The sequence below is a fragment of the Kogia breviceps genome, chromosome 5 (genome assembly GCF_026419965.1).
Source record: "Kogia breviceps isolate mKogBre1 chromosome 5, mKogBre1 haplotype 1, whole genome shotgun sequence".
NCBI classification, from domain to species: domain Eukaryota; kingdom Metazoa; phylum Chordata; class Mammalia; order Artiodactyla; family Physeteridae; genus Kogia; species Kogia breviceps.
Window position 1 is genome coordinate 68,762,231 of NC_081314.1, and position 7,997 is coordinate 68,770,227.

Genomic DNA, 7,997 nt, shown 5'->3' on the forward strand with positions numbered 1-7,997 from the left:
GTTTTAATGTGCATTCCCTGGTGACATATGATGTGAGCATTTTTTCATATGTTTATTCACCTTGTGTATATTTTCCCTTTGGTAAAGCCTCCTTGGCCCATTCGTTAATCGGTTGTTCATTTTTTTATTGCTGAGTTTTAAGAGTTCTTTGTATATTTTAGATAACATTCCTTTATCAGATGTGCCTTTTGCAAATATTTTCTCCCAGGGTGTGGCTTGTCTCCTCATTCTCTTGACATTATCTTTCACAAAGTAGAAGTTTTAAATTTTAAATGAGTCCAGGTTATTATTTCTTTCATGGATTATTCCTTTACTGTTCTATCTAAAGAGTCATTGCCATAGCCAAGGTCATCTAAGTTTTCTCCTATGCTACCTTCTAGAAGTTTTATAGTTCTCTATTTTACATTTAGGTCTGTGATGCATTTTGAATTAATTTTTGTAAAAGGTTTAAGGTCTGTGTCTACAGGTTTTTTTTTGGTTTTTTTGTTTTGTTTTTTGCATGTGAATATTCAGTTGTTTCAGCACTATTTGTTGAAAAGACTATATCTTTTCTCCATTGCATTACCTTTGTTCCTTTGCTAAAGATCAGTTGGCTTTATATGGGTCTATTTCTGGGTTCTCTATTCTGTTTTATAGATCTCTGTCTATTCTTTCTCTAATACCACATTGTATTTACTACTATTAAGTCTTGAAGCTACGTGCTATCAGTCCTTCAAATTTGTTCTTTTCCTTCAATATTGTGTTGGTCATTCTGGGTCTTCTGCCTCTCCAAATAAACTTTAGAATCATTTTGTCAATATCCATGAAATAACTTACTGGAATTTTTATTGTGATTGCATTAATCTATAGATCAATTTGGAAAGAACTGACATTTTGACAATATTGAGTCTTCCTTTCCATGAACATGGAACACTATTTATTCTTGGATTTTTTTCATCAGAGTTTCATAGTTTTCCTCATATAGTTCTTACATATATTGTTAGATTTATACCTAATTATTTCAATTTTGGGGTGGTACTGTAAATGGTACTGTAGTTTTAATTTCAAATTCCACTTGTTAATTGCTGGTATATAGGAAAGGTTTGGCGTTTGTATTATTAACCTTGTGTCCTGCAACCTTGCTATAATTGCTTATTAGTTCCAGGAAGGTTGTTTGGGTCAATTCTTTTAAGATTTTCTACATAGACAATCATGCCATCTGTGAACAAACACAGTTTTGTTTCTTCTTTCTCAATCTGTGTATTTTTATTTCCTTTTTTGTGTGTTATTGCCTTAGCCAGGACTTTGAGGATGATGTTGAAAAGAAATGGTGAAACATCCTTTTCTTGTTCTTGATCTTAGTGGGAAAACTTCTAGTTTATCTAGTACAATGTTAGCTGTAAGGGTCTGTAGTTTTTTCTTTTTGTTAATCAAGCTGAGTAAGTTCCCCTCTATTCTTAGCTTACTGAGAGTTTTTATCATGGATAAATGTTAAGACTTTATCAAATGCCTTTTCTGAATATGATCATGTGATTTTTCCCCATTACCCTGTCAATGTAATGGATTACACTAATTGATTTTTGAATTTTGAACCAGTCTTTCATAACTGGGATAAATCCCACTTGGTCATGGTGTATAATTCTTTTATACATTGTTGGATTTGATTTGCTAATATTTTGAAGATCTTTGCATGTGTGTTCCTGAGAGATATTGGTCTGTAGTTTTCTTGTAATGTATTTGGTTTTAGTATTAGGGTAATGCTATTCTCATAGAATAGGGAGGATAGTTAGAAAGTGCTTCCTTTGACTGAAGAGAATTGGTACAATTTCTTCTTTAAATGTTTGGTAGAATTCATCAGTGAATCCGTCTGGGTCTGGTACTGTTTTGAAAGGTTATTCATTAGTGATTCAATTTCTTTGATATAGGGCTATGCAAATTATTATTTTTTACTGTATAAACTATTTATTAACAGACAATGCCCACAAATTTATTTCTTTTTGGACACACCCATGGTATGGCCATGGCTACCTGTGCTATTGGTGTGCTGGCTTTGGACAGAGTCCCCAGAAGTGGAACAGCCATCTGTGGGCCCAGATCTTCTATTTTTCTCTTCTGTGGGTTTTGGCAGATGTGTCTTTTAAGAAATTGCTCCATTTCATCTAGGTTATCAAATGTGTGGGCATAGAGTCATTCATACTATTCCTTGATTATCCTTTTTAATGCCCATAGGTCTGAGATTATGTTCCCTTTTCAATTTATGATATTAGTAATTTGTGTCACGTCTTTTTTGTTAGCCTTGCTAGAAGCTTATCAATTTTATTGAACTTTTCAAATAACCAGCTTTTGTTTTGCTTTTCTCTATTGATTTCCTGTTTTCAATTTCATTGGTTTCTGCTCTAATTTTTATTATTTCCTTTTTTCTGCTTACTTTGGATATAACTTGCTCTCCTTTTCCTAATTTCCTAAGGTGGAAGCTTAGGAAATTGATTTTAGACCTTTCTTCTTTTCTAATATTCACATTCAATGCTATAAATTTCCCTCTAAGCACTGTTTCCATTGCGTCTCACAATTTTCATTTAATTCAAAATATTTTAAGATTTCTCGAGATTTTCACAATGACCTACGTGTTATTTAGAAGTGTGTTGTTTAATCTCCAATTATTTGGGGATTTTTCCAGTTATTGATTTCTAGTTTAATTCCATTGTGGTCTGAGAGCAGGCATTGTATGTTGTTTTTTTTTTTTTAATTTGTTTAGTTTTACGGCCCAGAATGTTATCTAGGTGAACTTCAGAAAAATGTGTATTCTGCTGTTGGTAGTGATGAAGCTATCTATAGATGTCCATTATATCCAGTTGATTGTTGGTGGTGCCGAGTTCAGCTATGTCCTTACTGATTTTCTGCCTGTTGGATCTGTTCATTTCTGAGAGGGGAGTTGAAGTCTCTATCCAAGCCAGTGGATTTATCTATTTCTTCTTGCATTTCTATCAGTTTTTGCTACACATATTTTGACACTGTTGTTAGATATGTAAGGATTCTTATATCTTCTTGAAGATCCCTTTATCATTATGCCTCTTATTAACCCTGGTAATTTTCCTTGCTCTGAAGTCTACTCTGTCTGAAATTAATAAGACTACATTAACTACAATAAGAGTACAGTAAGTCCTCTACATATGAACAAGTTCTGTTCCGAGAGCACATTCGTAAGTCCAGTTTGTTCATAAGTCCAACAAAGTTAACCTAGGTACCCAACTAACACAATTGGCTGCAGTGTACCAGCTATATCACTGCTGCTTTTACGCTTGCTTCCAGACATCATGGGCTTGAAATAAAGATACTGTGCTCTATAAAGTACACAAAAGTACAACCACCACTTGTAGAGGATACACACACGACAGTGTACACTAGACACATGAACTAACGTATGTGATTGGACATGCGAACGCATTTTTATCTTTGAAAGTTCATAACTTGAAGGTTCGTACGTAGGGGACTTACTGTACTCCTGCTTTTCATTAGTATTAGCATGGTACCTCTTTCTTCATCCATTTACTTTTAATCTATGTGTCTTGTCTACAATTAACCACTTTATTTTTTTGATCCACTTTGATAATCTGTCTTTCGTGTATTTATACCATTGACAGAGTGATTACTGATATAGTTAGATTAATATCTACCATGTCTGTTACCATTTCTGTGTTACACTTGTTCTTTGTTCCTATTTTTGTTCTTTCTGCTTTTTGTGGTTTTGAGCATATTTCCGTTTTCTTAGCACATCAGTTATACTTTTTTACTTTAAGTTATCCTAGAGTTTGCAATATACAGCTAATCCAAATCCACTTTAAAATACTACTACACTGCTTCACCAGTAGTGTACTTTTTAATAAATTACAGTTCCTCCCTAGCATCCCTTGTATCATTGCTGTCATTCATTTACATATAAGAATATGCAAATATACACATATACAACATATGTAAGCATACATAAACACACTTAACATTTTGTTCAAAATAATTGTTAGATCAATAAAGAATAAAAAATATTTTACCTTCACTAATCCTTCTTTGATGCTCTTCCTTTATGTAGATCTGTTTATAATCTATATTATTTTCCTTTCCTCTCAAGAGTTTTTCTTGCAAGGCAGGTGTACTAGCAATGAATTCCTTCAATTCTGATAGTCTGAGTCTTCACCGTTCACTTTTGAAGGATAATTTCTCAAGGCACAGAAATTCTAAGTTGGTGGGGTTTTTTCCTCTCAACATTTTAAGTAACACACCACTCACTCTCTTCTTTCATGGCTTCTGAGAAGTCAGATATAATTCTTATCTTTGCTCCTCTATATGTAAAATGCATTTTTCCTCTGGCTTCTTTCAGGATTTTTAATCTTCAGTTATTTGTAGTTTGAAAATGACATGCTCTGTTGTGGTTTTGGGGCATTTACCATTTGGTGTTCTGAGTTTTTTGGATCTGTGCTTTGGCATCCAGTCTGTTCAGGCTGCTCTAACTATCATAAACTGGGTTGGCTTATAAACAGAAATTTCTTAATAGTTCTGGAGGCTGGGAAATCCAAGATCAAGACACTAACAGATTCAGTGTCTGGTGAAGATCCACCTCCTGATTCAGTTATCTTTTCGCTGTTGTGCTTGCATGATGGAAGGAGCAAGGAAGCTCTCTGGTGTCTAACCCCGTTTATGAGGGCCCCATCATCATGACCTAATTACCTCTCAAAGGCCTAAGCTCCAAGTAACATGACATTGGAGATGAATTTTCAACATATTATTCTGAGGGCAACACAGCCTATAGTAGACATTAACTTGGGTAAATTCTCAATCATTATTGTTTAAAATATTTCTTCTGTTCCTTTCTTCTTTTAGTATTACCATTACACATGAGCTATACCTTTAGCAGTTGTCTTATTTCTTGGGTTTTTGGTGTTATTTTTCTTTCAGTTTTGGCAGTTTCTATTGAGAATTCCTTAAGCTCAGCGATTCCTTCCTTAGCTATGTCCTGTTTTATTATCTGGTAAAGGCGTTTATTTCTGCAGGGTTTTTGATCTCTAGCATTTCTTTTTGACATCTTAGTTTGCATCTCTTTGCTTGCATTGCCCATCTGTTCCTGCATGCTGTCTACTTTATCCATTACAGTCCTTTGCATATTAAACAGTGGTTTTAGTAAGTTCCCAGTCTGTTAATTCCAACATCCCTGCCATATCTAAGTCTGGTTCTAATGCCTACTGTCTCTTCTTACTGTGGCTTTTGCCTTTTAATATGCCTTGTATTTTTTTTTTTCCCCTTTAGCTGGACATAATGTACTGGCTATAAGGAATTGCCATAAGCCTTTAGAAATGTGGTGGTAAGGTATGGATGGAGGGGAAACCATCTATACTGCTGTGATTAGTGTCAGTCTTCTAGTGTGCCTGTGCCTCTGCCCTGTAAACTTCACAAGTGCTTCTGAGCCCCCTGCCCCCACACACCACCACCATTCCTGGCCTCTTATGTGGGACACAATAGCTAGAGCAAGCTGGAGTTGTGTATTTCCCTTTTCCATGTCAGCTAGGCTGATAAAATCCCAGCATGTTGGGCTCTGGTTAAATAGTTTGTCCTGGGGTCAGATCTTTAAGAGGTACAGAATGCTCTGTTGAATGGTTCTTGCAGATTCGTGCTTGTGGGTTTCAACTCCACTAAGTTGAGATTCCAATGTATTTGCCCATCTCTCCAATTTGGGGGGGCAGCAGTTTGCCCTATGACCTTACCTCTCTTACGGATAGAAAAAGAGCTGTTGACTTTTTTGTTGTACAGATTTCACTTGTTGTGAGGATGGAGTGATGACTTCCAGTTTCCTTACATGCAAGACTAGAAATCAGAAGTAATTTGAATTCAAAATAGCATTTAGACTGGAGAGAATTATGATGATATACAATTATCAGATAATTTGCTTTATATTGCCTAATGGGACAATCTTTTTGCATTGGGAGAGAAGAGATACAGATAATTTTTAGCTTTAAATGAACTATATAGCCATTACATTGAAAAAATAAAATCAACTTAAACTTAATTAAGGAGACAGCTTTTAATAGCTTCAGAAAATTCAGTTTAAAATTTTTTGAAGGTTAAAAAATTTTAAGCTGCTTACATTTTAAAGTATGTTTTAAAACAAATTGTAATTATAAAGGTCAAGCAGGCAATAAGCAAGAATCAGCATTAGGGAATTGATCCCAAGCCTAACAAGTACCATAATAGATACTCAGTTCCAAGTTTTCTGTCTCCATCTTGCCTCCTCCTTCTCCTTGCTCCTCTCCTCTTCACAAGTGGCTTATTGTTGGAATTTCTACTCCAGTTTACTAAAGCTGAGGAAGCTCCTGCTTCTAGTATCCAAAAGAAAAGTTGCAAGATGAGGTTGGAGAGACCTGGTGGGTTGAGGGGTTAGTGAAGGTCCTTGCAGGTCACTAAAAAAAAATTTTGGATTTATATCTAAATGCAAGAGGAAACCATTGAAGGATTTTAAAACAAAGGGATGTGATCTGATTTACCTCTTAAGACACTGCTTACTGAAGAATGGATTAGAGGGAATACAAATTGAGACTAGAGATGGCTACCAACTAAGCATCACAAATGACAAGGAGTTACTTATCAGTCAAGATTCTTGATTATAAATAAAAAATGCCAGCTGACTTAAGCAGATATAGATTTTTGGGGTCTGTTTTTAGTTTGCAGACTGCAGGAGGAAAGGAGAAAGAATCAGGCTTGGAAGTTTAATAGCCACACCATGAAGTCAGTCCAGTGAGCTCCTCACCACTGCCAAACTGGACACCACAGCCTGTCCCACTGTTACCAGACAAGGAATCTGCCCGCTAGAGAGATAACCACCTCCCTATCCTTTAGTTCCACACTGCCCCTCACACATTGCTGACATCTTTAAGGCACTTACCATTCACTCTACTCACTTGAATAATTTTCTACTATCCCTACACTTCTTGGGTTTAAGGTTTAAAGTTTGCATACACCTGACTGACCAAGCCTAGTTCACAGGCATATGCTGTAGATGCAAAGGATGGGTAAATAAGCATCTGGGATTTGGGGCCATCTATGGTATTAGATGGACTCTGCCTCTCAGCAGGACTCAGTTTGGGGAATATCCCAATGGCAGGTCTGCATGCTGGGAAGCTGAGAAAATCACCTATCTATCTAATAACAGCTTGGAAAACTTGCTTTTGCCTATGAGAAAAGATGTAATGTTATTACAAGCAGAGGCTTGAAATGTACTTGGATGACTGAACGTAATCTTGTGTTTCCACATCAGGGAGAAATGTGCTGGTTTGCTCACTCTTCCAAGGAGGCTGAGCCATGGGGAACAGATGCCCACACCTGCAGTCTGTCAGTCAACCCCAGCTGTCCTACAGATGAGTGAGAGCCTGGATGAGATCAGCTAAGTACCTGTTGTGTGCTTCTGAGTTTTAATGACTGATTATGTAACAACAGTTGATCAGATACACTCAGAGAGTATTCTGAGATCCCCCAAAGGTGACAAAAAAGGTTGGCAATTAAATGTAAGAAAGCTTTAATTATGGGAACAAAATGTTCCACATTGTGAACAGCTAAGTCTTAAAAGGACCTGTTTGAACCAAATTCTACTGTGAGGGAGTGACCATTTACCTTCCATACGCATGGTCTTCAAAATTCTTATGCTTATACACTGTTTTATGGCTTACAAAAACCTTTTGTAAACCAGGTGACCACCATCATAGCACGCTAACAGATTACTACTTGCTTTCTTATCCCAGAACAGGAAAGGAGTCTCACCACTCTTCAGCCTATCTCAACCTGTCCAGTAAATTTGCCAAATTTAGGCCTACAAATAATGCCTACACTCCATTACCAGTATTTTTAATCATCTGGTTACCCAGATTAGAGGCCGAATTACACCATGATTAAGAATGCAGAGTATGGATTGAGACTGGTCAAGTTCAGATCCCAGCATTGCTGTTTTAAATAGCTGCTTGACCTAAGGTAAATTACTACAC